The sequence below is a fragment of the Corvus moneduloides genome, chromosome 2 (genome assembly GCF_009650955.1).
Source record: "Corvus moneduloides isolate bCorMon1 chromosome 2, bCorMon1.pri, whole genome shotgun sequence".
Taxonomy (NCBI): domain Eukaryota; kingdom Metazoa; phylum Chordata; class Aves; order Passeriformes; family Corvidae; genus Corvus; species Corvus moneduloides.
Genome location: NC_045477.1, coordinates 107,276,282 through 107,298,011, shown reverse-complemented (window position 1 = coordinate 107,298,011; position 21,730 = coordinate 107,276,282). Strand labels below are relative to the sequence as shown.

The following is a 21,730-nucleotide window of genomic DNA, read 5'->3' as shown; positions in this document are numbered from 1 at the left end:
ATGCCCTAATGACCACAATGGGACAGTACTGCCAGCTGCAAGAGCGTGAGGATGGCAAGTGTTTCATGGAACAGCGCACTCCCTTCTCTCCCAAAGCACATACTGTCTTTGTTAGGCCATCTCCTGCCCCAGCTCGTAACTCAGCTGCACCACGCACTCCAGACTGGCACCACAGAATCTGGCCTCCCGTGGGTAATGGTGGTGCGAGCACAGCAGTGCCCTGAAGGAGCTGTGGCAGGTCCCCAGACCAATCACAGACAGTTTCTGGCAGCCACTCCATGGTCAACAGAGAGCCACCTTCACATTTTGTTTCATTGGTCAGGTCTTCTGACACTTGCTTGAAACCCAGGCTCATTTGTAAGACATTAGGATTTTGGGTGGAGGTGCTGCTCAAGTCCTGGACCTGCACTCCGAGATTTATCTTTTCATTTCAAACCTCTCAAAGCAAGACAGATGGGATTTTCCCACCCCTTCACTTTCCCCATAAAAGTGCTTTCTATTGACTTTTGCAAAGCCAGCTTTGCCTGCAACGTGTAGTTCTCCTCCCTCGACTGTTTCAACACACTGAGAACTTCACCAGCTCCCCACTCAGCTGCCTGTGACATGCAGCAGCCACCAGTGCCCCTGCCCTGACACACACACCTCTGGGGAGAAATGAGCAATTTGGGAGTGGGGCAGCTGGAGGTGAAGCTGTGAAGAGGCACATGGTGCTGCCTGCGCTGAGGGCTGTGAGAAGCAGGTCAAAACCTGGCCCTCATGCACAACCCATCTGTGCCACACCAGGGACAGAGATGCACGTGGCTTTCAAGGCCAGTGGGTGTTGCCTTCTTAGCAGACCATGACATCAGTGCTCTGTACAGGCTTCATTTCACAACAGCATAGAAGAAGCAGAAGGTTGGGTTAGAAAGGAGAACAGAAAAACAGTATGCAATCTTTTATGTACACTGAAAAAAGCCATGAGAAGACTGGAGGGGACGATCCAGCCTTCTTAACACAGTGTCTTAACTCTGGGGAGGGACACTGATGACCTTTCTTAAAAACACCCACCTCTTTCTAATGAATATGCAAGGAGCCCAGAGGACTGCTTCACTATCTTCGTAAAATAGACCTGGGTGGGTCAATGACACTGTCACACACTCCTTCCAAGTATAAAAGGTCTTCAGTCAGATTAATCCTCCTGCACCAAAGAGTGCAACATCTCATCATGTGAATGAAGACTGCAGTGTAACAAACATCTCTCTGGTGGCTGAAGTAAGGCTGTATGAACAACATCAGTTCTGGCATTTTCCACACACTTTTTTGGTAAACTTAATTGTATTCTTTCAATAAAGACGTTCATGAATTTTGGAGCTTTAGGATTTTGGATTTTTTCATGCATAAGATATTTAATCATAGATACCAGACAGAAGCCTCTGTATAGTAAATCAATGGATTTTTTTTCATCCCATTCACAGAAAACCCCATCTCCAGAGCTGATCAAACCAGAAGAGGCAGAGAAAACTGAAGAGCTGTTTGGTTTTCAGAAGATCCCTCCACAATAGGAGACAGAAACTTCTCAACAGGCTTACTTGGAATCACTGCAAAAAGTAGATCTCATGTGAAAGCTGAAAGGTTAGTTGGAGAAGAGCTGACTTTGCTTTTAGGGAGTGGTGACGCAGGGCTGAAGTGGTGATACACAGTGAAACAACCAGGTGGAGAAGAGTGAGACTTGCCTGCAGGCTAGCACTGAATATTAGCAAGCTGGTGTAACAGAGGTTGTGCTGTTCAAATAGCCTGAAGAGGCACTCTGTGCATGAGATGAGTATCCTGTACTCTATCTCAAGACATATTTTCCTTTACAAAACAGTTGCTTGTACTGTTCTCAAGGATTTTTGTTTATCCTGTAGGATTTTTGGGGTGACAGAAGAGGGTTGGTTTACTTGTTTTTAACCACAGTGTCCTGTCTCTGAATAAAACTGGTGATGTTTATGACGCTCAGTGCTCTACAGGTATTTATCAGCTGTATACAGTGCAACAGGCCAGTGAATAATTCTCATATTACTACAATTAAGCCACTTCATCACTGGTTGAACTCCTGGTAAGACTTTTGCCTCTAAAGCAATATACTTTTAAAGCAAGTAATTACTTGTGCTGAAGGTTAAAAAAAAAAAAGGAGAAAAAAAACCCCCAAATACATCCTCTTGCAGATATTGGCAACTCTGCTTCATTTCATAACCAGTATGTTTTCAAAAAGTAAAATAAATAAAGGAGAGTGGAGTGAATGCTGAGGTTTAAAAAAGATCAATATAAAGACTTGACTAGAACAGACTGTGCATTAAGACTACACAGAAATGTTTTTCTGACCTCTCTCTTGAACCCTGTGTTTTGGCAGCCACCTAACTTAACCTGTTTAGCATGAAAGAAAGCAGTAAGTCAGAGTCTTAAGCCTCCATAAATGCATGCTAGTAGAAGAAAACATCAACAGTATTTATTTTTTACAGAAATCCTAATATCAGGAAGACATTATAGCAGTGGCACAAAGAAAACATATTGGAAGCAGAATTTCTCATTCTTTTATATTATAAGACAGGCTTCCAGGTTACCCCAGGTACTGCCACTGGCCAGTGGGACAATTCCCCCTGTCCCTGAGGGCCCTGAACTTTTATTCACACACTGGTCCATCTCTGTCTCGCATGACATGAACGCTCCTCCAACAGGTCCTCAAAAGTGTTTCCAGACCATTGCTTCCAATAGGGTAGAGTCTAACTTAGAAGTTAGATTTGAGCATCCATGTGTCTTTGCTTACCACTCCCTGACAGAGAAGCAACATTTATTACTGACTGGCTAAAGCATGCATCAGGTCTGTGTGTGCTTTCAGACACAGCCCACTGCAAAATGGGGTACAGCTATTAGGGTGCCAAAGGTTCAACAGTGACATTTCTTGGACTAAGTTTTTCCTTCCCCCCAAATCATGCACATAAATCAAAACTGAAGAAGACAACAGGGTAACATTTGTACTGACTAGCATTTTAACCTTAAAGTGATAGCAAAGTAGAGAATATATTTGTCTTAAAAGACAAAAACTACCTAGTAAAAGATGGGAAAAGCATAGAAGAGATTCAGGCAGAGGGGAAAGAAGAAATAAGCTTTCTTTTCATCCCCCAAAAGGGCAACACTTTCTACAATTTCTACAATCCAGACCAAAGGTTCTCCTCCGCTTCACAGAGTTTGAAAGAAGGGAAGAGAGAGAAAAAGAAGGAATGGAGCTTCTCTAGCAATGTGGGTGCTACACCAGGGTGCCTTTCAAGTGCTGCAGCAGTAGTATCCAAGCATTAATTCTTCTTTGCCACACTGCACAGAGCCAGTGGCATCTCAGCAGATTCCAACTTCACCTTAGCAATGCCCAGCAGAGCAGCTGCACTCCAGAGAGCAGCTCGCTTGCACGTCCCTGAGCTGTCAGTTTGCAGCACATCACTCCAGCCATCCAGATGGGAGGCCAGCAGAGTGGGGAAGGCTCACAGTGACCTGCCCAATAACATTTTCTGCAGATTGGAAATCCCAGTCAAAGCTCATCCAGTCCTAACATAACTTCCTGCAATCAAACCTGACAAGGAAAGCCAACTACAGAATGCATTTCAAGCCTCACCTGCTCTCCTAAGAGTAGTTCTACATGCTAGAAGCATTTTGAGGGCCTTCCTGAAATGTCTGTCTGGCTAAAGTAACCTACAAATACCAAGGAGCAGCACATCCTTTATTCCACTTGCATCAGTTTTGGAAACCAAGTGGTGTATTTATGTTGGAGGGGGACCGCAAAACAAGTCAAGTCAGAACAAGGAGATGGGCAATGGAAGAACAGAGGAGCAAGGACTAGCTACCAAATTCTGGTAGAGGTAATTCTTACCATTTGAAGGGTATGTTGACAAATATGTTATGACAGGGACTATTAATCTTTATAATCAGCTATAAAGGTGCCTCCAGAGTAGAATTGTCTTTACTCATTACCTCTGTAAGTATGAACCTAAAAGAAGGAATGGGAAACGGCCAATTTGCAAAACTGTGCTGTCTGAGCAGGACTGCCACTCCCTGCTCCACTAGTGTCAAGCCCCACACATATGTGCCAACACAAAGAACAGAGCCCTGTGTACACAGGTCTGATCCTTAGCACAGTATCTTCTGCTAATAATAAAGTAAGAGTCATTTGAAGACATTAAAACAGGTCAAGAAACCAAAAACCTGGACTCGGATTCACAGGTACAGGTAACCAGTGCAGCTTCAGTGATAATAGCCAAGCTACATCAATTTATTCCTACTAAAGTCTGGTCTATTAAATGTGAACACCTTCCTCGGGTTTTATTTTCTCTCACTGGATTTAGGAAAATAGGCTCTTTTATTTTTAAATAAAAACTTCCTTTTCAGCGTCAAGCATCTGTATTTGAATTCAGTGAAAAGGGAGCAGCAGAAATTATTCATTTTTCAAAAATACTTCCATCACTGCATGTGGAAAAAAATTTTTTAAAAGTAAGGCTGTGTATATATATGTATGGAGACATTAAAAAAATCCCACATATGTGGCATATGACATATATGGCCTCCACCATACACATACCATATATATTTGCACATATACCATATATAGACACACATACAGTACGGACATGGGCCTGCATGTTTGTATGTAGACACCTGTGGCAGAGATGTCTGAAGAGAGGGCAAAGAGAAGTCTTCATGCAGTCCAGACCTTCAGGCATGGCCTCTCCAGGCACCAGGAAAATTGTTACTCAGTGACCTTGAGGAACAGAAAATTTTCCTTTCTGGAAGGTCCGCTGTTGTGGAGCATTCAAGCGGGCATTTCCAGCCCTTCCACACTCTCCAGTAAGGTTCTCAGACAGAGTGGTTCCTCATTAAATCCTCTGCATTTTCAGAGTTCCTTCAGCAAGGCCTGACAGGTCTCACTCATTTTAAACAAGGTACCTAAACTTATGTCCGCATTGGAATAGCCTTATCCTTCATGGCTAAGATTAAATGCTCTGTTCAATCAGTATTTCATAGAATGTTGGGTTTTTTTTTTCCTTTTCCAGCAGTAAAGGAAAAGATCTGTTGCATCTTTCCTCCCAGCAGCCTTCTGCAAGCAACAGTGAAGGTGTTCTGGCTAGGGCAGGCCCAGGTTCCCAAGGATGCCCCTCTTACGCCACACGCAGCAAAGAGGCACGGGGCAGTGCCGAAAGGAATGCCAAAGTTTGCCATTCCCTTTGTGGAATGTCAATGCTCATTGATCACTAAATCACTTCAACAGTTTATTAAATAGATGTCATAGAGAGTTACTGCCAGTCTTCTGTTAATTTAAAAATACTAATGGAGTTTTTTAGGGGTGTAATTTCTTTCTGAATGAAAAATGCTCCCTGTGTTAAATTATGAACATTTTGGACCTCACTAACTAGTGTGCAAGGCTGTTGATAACACAGAACACAGATTTAGTAGAAATTTTAACACTGCAATATGTTTTTAAGGTTGCTCCATAGCTTTGTTGTCTTATTTCTTTATCATTTCAAAGGATCCCTTCCACTTGGTTTTTCCATTTGCATACAAACTGACATTCTCTTGATATATATTATTCACAGGTTTATGTCAATACCAGCATAAGCAGAAGCTATCAATCACTTCTCTGATGATAACAGTAAATAAATAATGCACACTTTAAACCTTCAAAGCACTGCATAAATATCAGTTTGTTTTCACGACATCCCTTTAAGCGTTGAGGAAAGCAGTTTAACCATTTCACTAGACAAAAGCTCAGATTCAAGCACAGCTTAAGACCTGTATGAATCACTTTGTGTATTACCCACAGAAGAACATGCATTCTGATACATAACCTATACATAAAAGACTGGGAAATGCCTATTCCTCCCTTTCCCTCCCCCCCTCCCCCCCAAAAAATGAAACTGAAGCCAACTATTTCCTAATTTTAAAAGAAAGTCAGAAAGCATTTCCATAACAGAATTGCCATGCAGTATTACCAGATTCTGCTGCCTTTCCCTTTGGGTATTGAAAGCTTCTGCTTCCCCACAAACATGGGGGAAAGGGGAGACACCACTGTCTGCTACCTCCTAGTGCCCCCTTTCCCAAAGGGCATGAGGGCTGGAGCAGCAGCTACACATCTTCGTGGCACCTCCAGGCACTTCTTTGTGGCCACCTATACTGTGCCACTCTCCCATACAAGGGACGGCACACATCTGCCACAGGCAGGTATGTGCCCTGGGCACGAAATGAAATACAGGGGAAAAAGCTTTCTTGTGGTGAGGGTGGTCAAACCCTGGCACAGACTGACTGATGAGTTTGTGGAGTCTCCATCCTCTGAGAAACTGAAAACCCAGCTGGACACCGCTCTGAGCAACCTGCTGCAGCTGCCTCTGCCTTGAGCAGGGGTTGGGCTGGATACACTCCAGAGATGCCTTCTTGCCTCAATTGGTCTGTGTCTTTTGCATAAAGAAGTTGGGAATCCCTCATTTGAACTGCTACTTGCCCATGAAAAATAAATACCAGTGTCTGAGGATACCGAAGCATTTCACTGCCTTTTACTTTTCTGTGGGTACAGCTAGAAATGTCATGCCCATGGCTAGAGAGGTCATCAACTACCCACTCCTGCAACAAATGATATAGGAACCAGACACATGAAACAAAAAAACATAGACAGAGGACCAAAACTAGACATCTGATTCCAATATTCAGTGCAAGGAGCAGACGGACGTTCTTTGTGTTTGGAGGCCTTTCAGCTCTAAAATAAAACTACTGTTCATTCTCCAACAAAAGACTGGGATCAAGTATCAAACTTTTTTCTTTTTCTTTTCTCTTCTTTTTGTTCAACAGCTATCAGCCAGACTTCGTAGCATTCTTCTCCCATAGTTTTTCTTCACAGATTAAAAAAAATTCCTGCCCATTACATCTCTGGTTATTTGACATCCATTGATCATTCTGCCTGTCCACCTAGCAGAACAGGAGCAAAAAAGCAAGAAAACTAAGATAAGGCTAGATTTTTGTCCTGGAAAGCTGCAGCACTGTGCTGTCTTCCCTGTTTTCTCTCCCTTTCCCCCTCCTTACCATATCTGCTTTCATCCCTAGAGACATTTCCAATAGCAGATAAATCAGCACTTTGAATTCTTCTTCTGATGTTGTAACAAGCCGGCAATTGGCAATGACATGTTGTAGAGAGACACATGTGAATACCTAAGTCAGAAATAACGAGATTTCTCTCTCATATTCAGTGTGAAATGAGAAGCAAACAACATCACTACTGAAAACAGAGGAGTGCAAGAAGAGGTGTGGGGAAGGGAGGTAGAAAGAGTGGATGTCTAATGCACTTTGCTTACTACAGTGGCTTTCAGAAGAAAGACTCTCACAGGCAGCACCCTGGGAAACACAGACTCAGCAGGACGGGACAGTTGCAGAAGGCAGTGTCTCAAATCCAGGCAGCTCCACCCCATATCCCAAGGACACATCCCCCATGGCCAGGCACTGCTGTGTGATGTGGCCAAATGAACCAGCCCTTCAAATAAAAACATACTGGACAAAAGGAGGAGACAAAAGAGAAAGGGAATAAAAGGTCCCAGTAAATCAATTAATGCAACAGTCTGCTTCAGTTTATAGGCAGCACTGGTAATTGCTGTGTGTGTTGCCTGTGGTGAATAGGGACTGGTTACCGTTGCACAACTCATCCTTCTCTGCACGGCTGGGAACCAGCAGAATGCTGATCTCCACTGAAAGTCTTTAATTATTGTTAAATTAATCAGGGCAGGGTGTCAGGTCTGGGTTCATGCTTAATTGTCCCAATTTCTTGCAGCCTCAGACTTCCACCTTTCTTCCTCATGCTCCCACCCCCTCCCCTGCCCATGCACCATTGTTATATTGGTGATGTTTACACAGCAATGAGCCACACAAAGGTTTTTGAGATCCTGCACTTCCACTACCTCAGGACTCTGTGTCTTCGAAAGCCACAGCGTAATACAAAACTCTGGAAAGCAGAACTCCAGACAAACCACAAGACAGGGGGTAGAGTTTTTTGCCACCAGTGCAGAATCCAGACATGGTTGCTGTTGTTACTTCTTAACACTGGTCATGAAACCACTTTTCAGTCATGATCTCATTCTCTGGGGTGGTAGAGAACGAGGGGCATCACCATCTTAAGCTTTCTCATTCCCATTAGTGATCACTCCACTGAACAGCTTTTGTCTAAAATGAGCATAAGCAAGGGAAAAAATCTGGTCTAAACTGTTTTAGTGTTCAGAGCAGAAGAGGTCAAGAGACTGTCAGTGGTTAGACATGACTTCCATGTGTACTTGTGAAAAAGACTTTAGAAGTCTTCTTCACAAAGTCTTAAGCCCCTAGTTTCTCTCTTCTCTGTCTCCCCAAAACACCAAACGACTAGTGGGATTGGACTAGGATATTCCATGCAACTTCCAAAGAATTAAACCACAAGTACCTAAAAGATTACAGCAAGGAGAAAGAGGCTGTGCTCCATGAATAGAGAGGATAGGACATGAAATAATGGGAGCAATTAAGGAATAATTAAGTTGTAGCAGAAGACATCTAGGTTAGGTGTAAGAAGAAAAAAGGCAGTAAGAGCAGGAAATTACTTGAATAAATTTCCTAGGGAGACTGGGGGATCTGTCACCAGGGGGGTATTAGGAAGCAGACAGACATAGCCTGAAGACATTGAGGTGGTCTGAATGACTTCTTCCAGACCTACAGTGAAGAATCAGACTGGTCTAAGGGGAGGGCAGTCACAGATGAGCAAAGCAGCAGCAAGGATCCTGAGGACCTGCTCAAAATAGATCTGCAGTGACAAATGCAGTACTCAAGGTTTGGCACTGTAGAATTCTGAAAATTACCCACACTTCAGTGCCAGTCCAGCCTTTACACACTACATAAACAAGATGGAATTTTCCATGATTCTTATAATGCAAACATATCATTTAGAGCAAAGTTTTGGAGAAAAAATAATAAGGTGCATTAAATTGGACAGTTTCTTTATTAATCAAAAAGCATAATCCTCCCAGCAGTCGGAGTTCACCATTTTCCATCACTTTGCAGAAAACGTTAGCTACTTTTATAATGAAACCTGCGTGACATAATCATACTTCTCCCCTTTCTCACCCAGCTGAAATGATCCATACAGCAAGGCACCAAGGGAAAGGCCTGAAAAATCAAACCTGTGCACAGCCAGCATAACCAATATTTTATTTTCTTTTTTAGTATAGGTTAAAGAAGACTTCATGGAGATTGTTCAGAAAGTTCCTTCATTATTTCTAGGTCATCGACAGGAGCAAGTTTACTGTTTTGACGAATATATTATCAAGAGATGCCCAGTCTAAGTGATCTAATGTATTTAACATTGTGGGGCTGCTCACAAAGAATTTGGCCATGAATCTGACAGGAGGAGAAAGACTTGAATTCTGAAATCTCAGGTAGGATCCCTAGTCATTCATTCCTTCACATTACTTACTATATGGCTTCTTTACTTCTGGCTTCTCACCGATAAAAAACCTTCAACCTGCTGAAGTTAGACTGTGCAAGAATACATCTTTGCATAATTACATTTGATAAAGAAGCACTTTAGATAAAATGTGGTTGTTGTATCACTACAATGATTCTTTCTTACTTTCTAAAAATGGAACAAATTAGCAAGTCTTTATTATCCTAGAAAAGGCATCTAGCTTCTTACTGGCACTCCCATATTTGCTTGGCTCAGTTTTACATTCATCAGGGGTGATATCATTTATGTAGTTTTATTTGCACTAGAGTGGCAATTTAGGATCATTTGCAATCCCAGAAATATGTATCACACTGCACAGCTCTGATCTCCCCACTGTGCTGTGACTAGGGAGCCTAACACCAACATAAGTGATGTAATAGTTTCTTCTTACCTAATTGACTGCTTTCAGCTCTGAGACCTTATTTTGGGAGGGTTGAGGGAAGGGAAACTGTGGGAAAGAGAAGAACAAGAAGCAAGAATAGGGACCACAATGAGATTCACTCCCTAAGAAGAAAATGTCTTATGTTTTTATTCAGACACATGCAACAGCGAAGTTAATTAGATAAAACTGGTCTTCAAAAGATACATTTCAGTCAGTCCATTTTTTTTCCACTGAAGGGCAGATATGGAATGATCTACTTCAAAGATGAATATGTTGGAGTCCCACTGTGGCAGATAGATGGACTATAGCAGGCACTTCCACAGCATTGGCCCATCTTTTTCTTCCCAAATCAAGACTCATGAATGCCTGTCTTCTCTTCGGTCCCCAAGCTGCTCTAGACTAAGCAGCCCAGACAACTCCTGGTCTTCAACTGCCTCGTTATCTTGGATTATTTTTGTTCAAAAGGTACTTCTTCTAAAGAAGATAGACTCCCATTCAAACAGTATTACTTATTCAATAACAAACGTTCTCTCATACGTGTGCATTGCATGTACCACCTAATATTCTGAGGGTCACTACACGTCTTACCAAAAATGGCATTTCTGGGAGTGTTCTTATTTTCTTTTTACATATATTAGAAGATCTATTTCACAAGTACCTGTAGCTGAGGCATCATTTTTTTCTTTTTATCTGTGTGATACTTGCATAATAAAATCACTGTGTTTCATACTATCAGGAGAGAGTAAAAGGACAGAGTGGGTAAAACCAGTTCTAGGGACAGTGCAAACCAAATCAGGACATCGAGAGTTTGCTGGCACTTATTATCCTGCTTTTCTTGTCCATTGTAAGCATCATAGCATTTTTCCTGAAAAATGTTCTTAAAGTCTTTTTCTGAGTTTGTTTACCCCTGGGGCTAGTATTTTGTACTGGAATTTTAGCTCTGCCAGCAGAAGAGTCAGTTAGGCAGAGTGTTAACCAATGCTTGGGCCTCCATACTTTATTCCCAGATGCCTCTTTACACTGTAGCAATTCCTATGTTATTGTTAAATAATTGGAGGTGGGGAAGATGTGAGAAGGGAGTTATGTGTATTGGCTTCTACAGATGAGAAAGAAAAAGATACTTAAAATTCTCTCAAATGGATAATTTCTTAATTATCTTTATAGATTTACTGTCTGTCTTGTTATTGCTACCACTGCATCTCATTAGGGCTTGTTTAGCCTCAGATGGTCTCACAATTGTTGTTTCACGATGCTTTTGAAAATTACTATAATTTGTTACTTGTGTTAAAAAAGGCTTGAATTATGAGCTTTTTCAACAAATATTTACCGAGTATTACAGAAACCATAATGAAATTTCACTCTGTAACACTTGGTGGTTTTATTTTTTACTATCACGATGTTCTTTATTTAATCATCTGAAGCATAACCAAACAGTTAAACCCTAAGTAGAGCTCTTAAGAGCTAAGTTATGGTTAGCTTAGAGTTCTAGAAGTAGGACTTCTTTCATTTGAGCAGCATGTTATTACAGCTTATACATAACAAATCATAGCCATTCGTAGCTGAAAATTACTACTTGAAGGCTAAGCAGAAACAAGATGACAGTCTTACTTGACCTTCCAGGACTGTGTGTCAATTCTCTGTGCCACAAACAAGTTCCACTGGATATACTCAGAAGAGAGGTCAAATCAAAAAAAGAATAGGTTTTTTCCTCCTATGAGACAAAACATGCTTTGGCAGTCTTGAGTTTGGAGAGTGGAAAACAAGAAACATGAAAATACCCTCTCCTGGCACCACTTTTCTAAAGTGGAGACTCAAATGATGACCAGAGGGTTTCCACTGCCCTCTTTACAGCTGGCAGCGCTTGTTAGTGCACAAGGTAACAACAGGGAACATTTTAGATGGCCTCAACCTCCTTCTTGAGCATGAGATGGAAATGAACAGCCCTACTGTGAGGTGCCTGAAGGGCTATGGCCCCAGACCTGTCAGCAGGGAGAACAGAGCTATTTGTCACGTTAGAATATTACTTTTCCTTCTCAGAGTACTGCGCTCAGTTTATCTACTAAAAAAAAAATCCTTAACATGCTAGAAGGATTTAGCAAAGGTACTGCTCTTCTCCATTTTCAGTCTGTTTTGCCTGTGGACTTGACAAGAAGAATCTGTGACCGGCCTTTTTCACTGCGTGATGGAAGGTGCGTGCTCTCTGCAGGCTCTACAACAGGACACTTTCCAGAAACAGCAGCAAATCTGAAAGCAAAAGGCCCTCAGGAAGATGAGTAATGCAGAGAGCAAAGGGAGAGATTTCTGTGGCACGAGGCCCAAACTGCAACTCTTTACGAAGATCGATGGGGTTTGGATGTTACTGAGCCTGAACGGAGAAGGCCCCTGTGTATGAAAAAAGTGTCTGCCCATCACTCATCGCTGTCCCGCGGGAGGCAACTCAGTCATTGGGCTGTCCACTGTCTCTGCTGTAGAATTTGGTGTCAAACCACATCAGCCTGAAAACTGTATTTCTCCAGGCTAGCACTGACATTCATAGCTCATAAGAAAGACTACAGGCCTGATTCATCCTCATTTCATACCACAGCAGTTCCACAGAAGTTGATGAAGCTGCACCAGCACATACCTGGAACGGGTCTGGCTCAGCAGTCAGGAAGTGCTGGGGTCTCTCCTAGACAGCTTCTTGGGAAGAAAAGCTCCTGCAGGGAGTTCCCACCATGTGAGCAACAACGGTGCTTCTGAAAGTCTGTGCACAGGATTTTTGAAAGGGCTTATACTTCCCAGCTCTGTGGGAAGTATAAGCCCAGTATGAGCACTTCATGTGGATATCCCGTACAGAAAAAAATATGACCAGCAGGGCACTGATTTACTTTAGATCCTAACATTACTTCAAGGCAATTGCCACTGCATTTTGGTGATGTTGTAGTCTCTCCAACTGGCATGTTCTGGAAATCATTTTCAGTGCTGCTTTTTATGTTAACATTTTGAATTATTAAGCTAAGTACTTCAAAATCAGCCCTGCTGTGAGCCTCTGTGAGGATTGACCAGATGACCTCCAGAGATCCTTTCCAACTTAGAGTTTTCCCTGAATTTAAGATTCAGAGATTATTTATTTCTGGTGATGCTTATTCTGCCAAGACCTGTTTCAAACCAGACTCTAGTCATGCACTCCCTTTTGTAACCCTTTTTTACTAACAGTACTAATTAGAGTTCATTACTGCAAGATCATTTCCAACTTATCTACACCAAATCTGCTTTTAACACTTACATTTATTTGTGCATGGGAGTTCATTGTAATTTATCCTTACTTAAGACATTCCTTACACCTGAAAAGCAACATTTTCCAGACTGCCACCATCGGTTACCCCGGAGCTTCCATATGACTTTGAGCATCTCGCCATTTCAGTTATCCCATAGTAAATGAATAGAGCCTGATGGTAGCCAGAACAAGAAAGAAAATCTCTTTCTTTTTGTTTTTTAATTAAAAATAAATACACTTACACACTGATCAGATATGTGGTGATGTCTCCCTGTGCTCCGTTCTGTATGTCTATACACCACGTTTATGTAGAGTCTGTGTAAGCTATTTTCCCAGGAAAAGTCTGTCTAAGCCCCAGACTGACACACCCTGTTCCTCCCTGGATACACCACTCAAACGCAGACAAATTACAAATGTGAACATGCTACATCACTCATGTTTCTCTTGGCACTTCCCAAGATTTTTTACATGGTGTGCCAAAAGTGCTTCTGTCAGTCAGGATCCAGCTCCTCACCACAACGGCAAATGCCAAAGTATAGAGCAGGCACAGATTTATTGAGGGAGGATTGCAGGAGCAGGGAGATAGGATGGGCTGCCTGGCCCATACCTCTCCAGTTATTCTGCTGTCCTCTCACCTCTACCACCCATATTCTTTTCAGCACGGCAGATACCCTGGTGCTTACTAAAACAGCTGCCTCTGCCTGGTGGCACTGCTGGAGCAAACCAGTTCATTTGAGCTGGTAAGCCTGTCAGTCATTATATAAAAGATGTTCCAGTTTTGCAGTATATAAATTAAGCTTGACACTACTGCAGCAGGACCTTTACTTTTCCTGCAAATCCAGTTACACTTGATGGAAGTTAATAACTGCAGGCAGCAAGAGAAAGACACTGCTTTCAGGAAAAATAGTGAGGAATAGATTTCAGGGGACATGAAGATGTTCCTTGCACTGAAGGATTTTAAAATTAGCTGACAGTCAAATATCCCAAAACACCTACTTGTGTATCCCTTTGATCTTTGGTGCTCAGCCCTGTGGCCTGTTGGAAGTAGCATCTTTCCTTCTCCTGCTTGCTTTGTGCAGGAGTTATATTTCAAGGCATCAGAGTGCCAAAGGCTGTTAGTAGAAGGTATCATTTATGTGGCCCTTATCCTGATTAGCTGTGTTTCCACATGTCCTTTAATTCACCCAACTAATCCTACTGATATCATGACCTTTATCTTTTACCCCCTTTATCACTCTCAGCTAATGAACTAGTTCCCATAACCTAGGTCAAACATGACAAATAATCAGCCAGACTGAACTCTATAGCTTTTGTCTGCAAAACCAAAATACCTTTGCTTTGCCAAATTCAAAGCACAGCTACAAGCTAGAAATCAGATTATAATGTATTTGTAGCAAATATTTAATGCAAATTCTGGCACTGTTTTTTTTTAATTAAATATTCCATCAGATATTTGTCTGTTAGTCCAGACTTTAACTACCTTAACTATAAAATAATATTCTGCAGACATTTGCCACAAATCATTGCATTATGTTTGAATGCACTCTGATATAAAAGCAAGCAGGAAGAAAGCAGCCGTGTCACAGCTGGAGATTTGTGCAACCAAATCGAGACCATGGGAAAAAGATACACCATCATGTTGGGAGACTCCCTCCTATTCTGCTTTGATGCACACACAGCTTAGGTGGTATCAGCAAACAAGCAGGCCAGTATTAAGCATGATAAATGAGGACTTATGTACTTAAGCCCTGAGCATATTTCCTGTGCGGAAAGAAAGCTAAGAAGGCAGAAAACTCAGCAATCTGCAAAATTGGGCATTATTTGGTTCACCTGGAAGAGTGGAGACCAGACCTCTCCTTGGAGGCAGTCGAAAGCCATCACAACAGCAATGTGAGATGCCAAGATATGCTACCAGACAACAGGCATCCCCTCACTGCACATGGGATATAGAGTCACCAGGAGCTGCCATGCACCTGAGCAGTGACTTCCTGGGCTCACCACCAGCAGGCTTCAGAAAGCAGCCACAGATGCAGGCTGTCTTCTCCCACAGGAGCTAATCCAGCCTGGAGAGTGGTCCCTTAGTGGGGAGCAGACCTCAGCCAGGCTCACCTTGTATATCTACCCCATTGGCTACATATATGCTAGACTGTTCCACATAACACCAGAAGTTTGTTTTACTGGCCTAAGCAAACAAAAAGAGCAAAATCAAAAACAAAACCAACCAAAAACTCAAAAGCATCCTACTCCTCCATATTTGCACAACAAACTCAGTGACTCATAGTGTCACTAAACGAGATGGCGTCGATAGGACCAAAGCACACAAAGACCAGTGACCCATGTCAGCAGCAACTATTCTGTCTGGCATGGTCCCCAAAAGAGGCATCCCCCCTCTCTGTGCAGCCCGGCCGCAAACAAGGTCCATTGTGTCTTTCCAGTGATCCATTCTGTTTGCTGAAAGCTGAAACAGGGCCAGTGGCTCTTCTGTTGGCATCCCAGTCCACTTTTTGGCTGTGTGCCTTGTTCTCTCCTTCTACCCTCAGCCAACCACCTCGCTTAAACAGCTGACAACATTCGTTTGGATTTATCGTGCAGTTATGGCCCAAGTCCAGACCCAAGCTGGCAGGATCAGTAGAGGACCAGCATCGTCCTATTCAGCTACACACAACCTACTTGTCATCCTTTTGGGAACCAGTGACTCAGACGTAACTTTATTGCGGCCTGGCAGCTGGTGGGACTGAGTGAGACGTACAGAGACAATAACTCTGGCACCCATCAGGCCCTGGAGTGCAGAGCAGAAAGCCTGACTGCAGCCCTCATTCAAGCCCTGGCATAATCAAAACAACATTACCATTCTTGGTGGCAGATTTTCACCTTCTGTAAGCCCAGACTTTCTGTGAGTGTTTTGTTTTACCAATTTACTATGTCTGAAAGTCAATGGATTATAAAACAGAAGAGCAAGCTCTCTTTTTTCTTTTGTGCTACTGCTATTAGCAAAATCACTGCAGTCTGTATTTGGGGCTGTACATATGGTGGATGCTTGACTGCACCCTTGGCAGATACCTGGGAGACAGCAAATGAAAGTAAGGGTTTATTCTTTTGCAAAGCTGCAGACAAGATCTTTTTTTCAGGTGCTATTTCTAAAGGGGGCAAGTGAGAGAAATCTTATATTTATTATAGGCAACCTTTCCCTCTTAGGTTGTGGTTTCAGAGGAGAACTAGGCAGCCCCATAGGCTCCCTGTGCTGCCACATTCTTTCCTCCTTGCCCATTGCCTGCTAACACCTGCTGCAGTGCCCTTCCAGTCCTGCTGATAAAGCTGGTTCTGCAGGCTTGCTGAGCCCAGACCAAGGAACTCGTCTGGGTGGGTGAGGAGGAGAAAACAAAATATTAAGTCACCCTAAACTGAAAACAGTTGCAGCCTGCTTGCCTCCATGCAGTGTATTATTCAGAGTACCTGCTCCTAGTAGGTACCAGAGGGCCACAGCCCTGCCATAAGCACTACAACATCCCTGCAATGCCCAGCAGAGATCATGTCCTCCAGGTAGCTTTGCATATGCTCTAGCTAGAAATCCAACTCCTTTCTATCTTCTCAGTTACCAAGGATCCAACCAGTACCAAACTACATCTGTGTCTTTCCATAAATACAGATTTTAGCCCTGCCTCAATAATGCCAACAGTGGACTGTAAGGCAAGAGGAAACATTTTCAGGGCAGTCACAGAGCAGAGACTAAACACATCTCCCTCCTTTTCCCTTCCCCGGACACAAGAAGATGCTGTTATTACATCCTTGGAGCTATTTACACGCAGCCCATGCATGCCCCATTCACCTGAGGCAATGCTCACTCCTGGTCTAGGAAACTCCAGCAGCCGATCTCCCTCCTCCTCAAATCTCAGCTCAGTGTCCCATCCCCTCCCCCAGCTTCATTTTTTGTCTGGTCTTCTAGAGGGAATAACTCCTGCGGTTGCCTCAGCAGCTGCTCTTCCCTTTCCCAAGCAGCAGCAAGAGCTAAATTGACCTAATTCCTGCTTGTTTCCCTGCCACCCACAGAATCTGAAATAGCAGCAGTGAAAACTGCCAAGGCGCTCGTCAGCGGCCGCTCTGCCGCAGCGCGGGACCCGCTCACGTTCATCCATTTTCTGCAGGTCCCGCAAGGCTCAGAAACTTCTCAGACTGCAAGTTTCGAAACCTGCAAAAGTGGCGGACAATTACTGCAGACAGCTCCTTAGGCAGCCTCAAGGACAAGTGGATTTTTTGTACCCTATGGCACATCCTCAGCAGTGCTCTTTATACTGCAAACATCAGACATATCTATTCGTAAAAATCTGTGGATAAGTCTCGCAGCTGGTGTCTCACCTCCTTTTCAGCTGTAGTTTGGATTTGCAGCCAGGCTTCGACTATCGGGCTGATTTTTTTTTTTTTTTCTTTTAATGAAAGCTGGGACAGTCATGATCAAAACTTCAGCCAGAACAGTTGAATTTGTGTATGCAATTCTATAGTGAAATAAGCTGTCACATGCCAGGCAATGTGAGTGACCTGCTACAGCTTCATCAGAAGCAACGCTCCTTTGCTGAAGTCTACAGCCTCAGATACATTTAAAAAAAACTACATAAAAAATTATTCTTTCCCTCTGATGGCAACACACTGCCACAATCCAAGCTGCCCAACTGCCCCCAAAATTTACCAAGCTCCAAAGCAAGCAGGAGTGGGAGCATTTGTGTTAATTAGTGTGTGGAAAGGGAGCCAAAGATATGGTAAGATTTGATACGGCATATGGGATCCAATAACATGTCATTAGAGGTAGAAAGCAACCCGTCACAGAGTAGCTTTTCAGCTGCTTATAAAGGCTTTCAGTTCAAACTTCTGGCCGACATTTTCCATGCCATAATTGCTACTATTCTGGTAATTAAAGCTTGCTATAGTGCAAAAACAAAAGGGCATTTCCTAACTTCTGAGTGTGTGCCTCTGCAACTTTACTCATGTGGTTTCTAGTAACAGCTGAAAGAAGAAGGCTGAGGTCTCTCAACCTGAACATGAGAAATGTTGTCATTCAAGTTCTCCCATACTTGGTGGGCATCAGCCAGGGATGTAAATTTTACCAGAACATATTTTCTGTCCTTGCATCTGCACTGGGTTTTTATGGCTCTTGAGACTCAAAGCAATCTCAAATTTATGTGGAACTCCTGCATCAGTCAGACAAGAGATATCACAAAATATAACAGTGGCCAAGCACTCTCCAAATAATCCTCCTTCCTATACTTTTGGTAAGGGGAATGGTTACCAGCAGAAAAAGCTCATAAGTTATCATAACATGAAACATCAGATTTCAATATTTAACTGAAGTTTCTGTAGGTATCTTGGCCTCTTCCCTCTCGCAGCCCTCATCAGCACAGTGACCAATGAATGTCATTCACTTAAAGCTCACCAAAGCTTCCACTAAGAATTTCTGGCACTGCTTAGACTCCTAGGAAACCTCAGAGCCAAACAGCCTGTGTAATAACTATGAAAATTGTATTATTAGTTTCTAAACAGAAGCAGCATGACACTACAAAGGAAATATGCAGGCTGTCAGAGGCACTGAGAGAAGGTGTCAGCTACAAATTAATGGCTATTAAAACATATTATTTGTTCCAAAGTGTTAAAAATGAGATTTTTAGCTCCAACGGCAGAAAAGGTGGTGGTGTCAGGTCCCACATTGGCATGCCATCTCTCCCAGCTGCTGCTGCAAGCATTTCAAAGCTGTTGATTGGTACCATTTAGCTACTCCCATGGAAGCCTCAGGAGAAGCAAAAAGAGGCTTCATTCAGCAAAGGTAGAGAAGTTCCTCTTTTGGCTCTGCTGACAAACATACATGATTCAAGAAATGAAGGCAGAGGAGCAGAGATCACCTCAAGTTAACACAGATGGATGACTTGGACACAAATCTAGCTGGTGGATCCCTCTTCATTGAGAAACTGAAAGTACAACCAGTTAACTAAGTTTGGGCTCAACTAAGTACAGTGTGGCTTCTACATCCCAACTCAGGGTACTGCAGGTTTCCAAAGAGCGGTGTGAAAGCAGAGAGGCTCTCACAAGCATTTTAACTGCTCTTCCCATTTTGCCCATTTAAAATTTACCGCCTCAAAGCAGCAGTCTCTTATATGAAACAGCCTAGGAAAATTAATTGGGAAGGCTAAAAGCCAAGCCAGTGGCAGGCAGAAATCTCTATGCTGTCTGTAACAGGAAGTGTCTTAGCTACCATGCCAGCTCTTTTTTGTGGAGTAGGTATAGAGGGAGGTGTGCGTTAATCATTGCTATTGTAGATGGGATTAATTCCATACGTGCTGCCACACAAGACACTTGGGGACTACAGGCTCGTACTGCTAAGTGGAAATACTACTGAAGTATTTTCACTTGCAAGGAGAGGGAGCAAGTGTGGCACACACTAATACTGCACAGCCCACAGGTGAAGAAAGGACCATCGATTTTAATCTGTTTGAAAATGATTTTGTTGAACCTACTGCAAACATGTTGATGGAGACATGTAACTCCAAGTTAAATAACTGGCCACAGCCACAAGAGTGGGTCGGCAGAGTCAATGCTTGGCACAGCATGTAATACCTGTATTTCATGCCAGCACTTCTTCAAAAATCTTTCTATGGATCCCTGAGCCTTGGAAGGCAAGGGCAGGAATGCTCAAGGATATGAGATATGTAGAGCTTCAGAAAAGTTAGGCTGATTTCAGAGCATCCTACCACCTGGGTCTCATCACAGCCACAGCTCAGGTGCTGCAAGACCAGGCTGCCAAGGTCACAGACCTGAGACTTCCCTGCTCCTGGCTCCCATGTGACTGCTGGCTAGGTGGGGATACAGCAGAGAAAAAGGCAGGTTTCAGATCCTGCACTGCAAAGCAGGTTTTCTAGAAGCTGGCTGGTGCCAGTCAAAATTGCATTGTCACTAACTCAGTGTCACAGACTTGTCCAATTTCAAGGTGGCATTGTCTGATGGAAAAAGTTTTGTATCAGAATATGCCCAACCAAAACATCTGAATATAAAATTATGAAGCACTTAGTCCCTGAGTCCACTGTGTCTTGGGACAGGCTATCTGAAAATCTAGGGTACTTCACATATTGCTCAGTGATCTTTTGAGTCTAAAATACAATGGAGACTTCAAAACACCAGGCTTCTCTGTCTAGAGATCTAGCAACAACCTAAGGCACACCTCCTTTACCTGGTCAAAAGGACTAAAATATCACAGAATTAGTGCATCCATAATTACATTGACACTATCAGCTTTTGAAAACTAAAAAAATTTTCTAAAAAAGTACCATATGAACTCCATATGCTATCCAATGCCAGAGAGCAGCAATCCTAGCCTAGTTACTTACTCATTTCCCTTTTCAGTGAATTACATCTTTCTACAAAGTTGCACAAACTTCTGACATCAATCTCAGACTCTCACTAAATGTCACTCCATGCAGAACTTGGGTGCTCGCAATAACTGAGCTGATGAAAGGATGTAAAAGTCTGAAGTGTAAAATAAGGGGACCCAGGGACACAAAGGGGAACAAATACAGGTAGCCTGCACTGGTAAACACTCCAGCAAGAACTCACACCGTGGAAGTCAGAAAGTGAGCTTAAATTAGAGGAGGTGCTGTTATTCTTAAGGTTTGTAATCAAAATGCTGTGGTTCCAATTAGGAAAGAAAAGATGCCTGGCCAACGTGCTATTACCAGCTTTTTGGCAGGAAAAGTCATTTACAACAACCAGGCTGGCTCTCTTGCACTCAAGTATTTGTTTTTACATTCAAGCCTTCCCAGACTCGACAGCTCTTGGAACAGCCACACTCGTATAGGGCAAAGTCCATATCAGATGGATCATCAAGCAGAACAAAGTGTTATTACTTTCTCAAAGCTGCTATTCAGTCACACCCCTTACATTATTTCTGCGAAAATGAGGGAGTGATTTCAATTATGGAAGTATGGAAATTTCAATTATTTGAGTATGGATAAAAAGAGACTGAAAATAGGAGATGAGTTGTAGGCTTTTTTTTTACCTTCAAGGCTGAAGTTCATAGTAAAGCTCCTTCCTTTCAATTGTGCTTTTCCACCTGTCAATCTTTGGAACGTGTCTGGGAGCACCCCAGTGCTGCGCAAGTTGCTGAGTGTTGGAGGTGTTTGGTTATACTGGAGCAGAAACAAGAAAAGGAAAGGATGTTCACTAAGACTAGCATTGCCTAGGGAGAGCTGGGGCTCCTAACGTCAGACTCCTGCTCTGCATCAGCCACAGGAACACCTCTTCTCTCTGTCTCTCTTTCCTTCTTTCTGTGTCGTGATCTTCAGTGACTTGAATCTCTTGGGAAACCTCCCTCTCAAGTTTCACTCTTCCACACAGTCTCAGCCCAGTGCAGAACTGCATGTATTCAGCAGAAAATGTCCTCCACTTTTTTATCCATGTTATTTAAAGCTCCACTTCATTATATTTACTGGTATTCTGATTTTAATAAATAATAATTGCATGCTTCTTGGAGGCTCTAGGCATCTTAACGCATAATTAATCATAGTACCAAACCCCATGAGCCTTCAAATCATCATTAGAAAGAAAATCTTTC

General features: G+C 42.8%; 1 protein-coding gene across 3 annotated transcripts in view; it reads right to left on the bottom strand.

Moving 5' to 3' along the window:
* The window catches only part of NHS (NHS actin remodeling regulator), a 249,527-nt gene that overhangs the window by 173,421 nt on the left and 54,376 nt on the right, over nt 1-21,730 (bottom strand). The window lies entirely within an intron of this gene.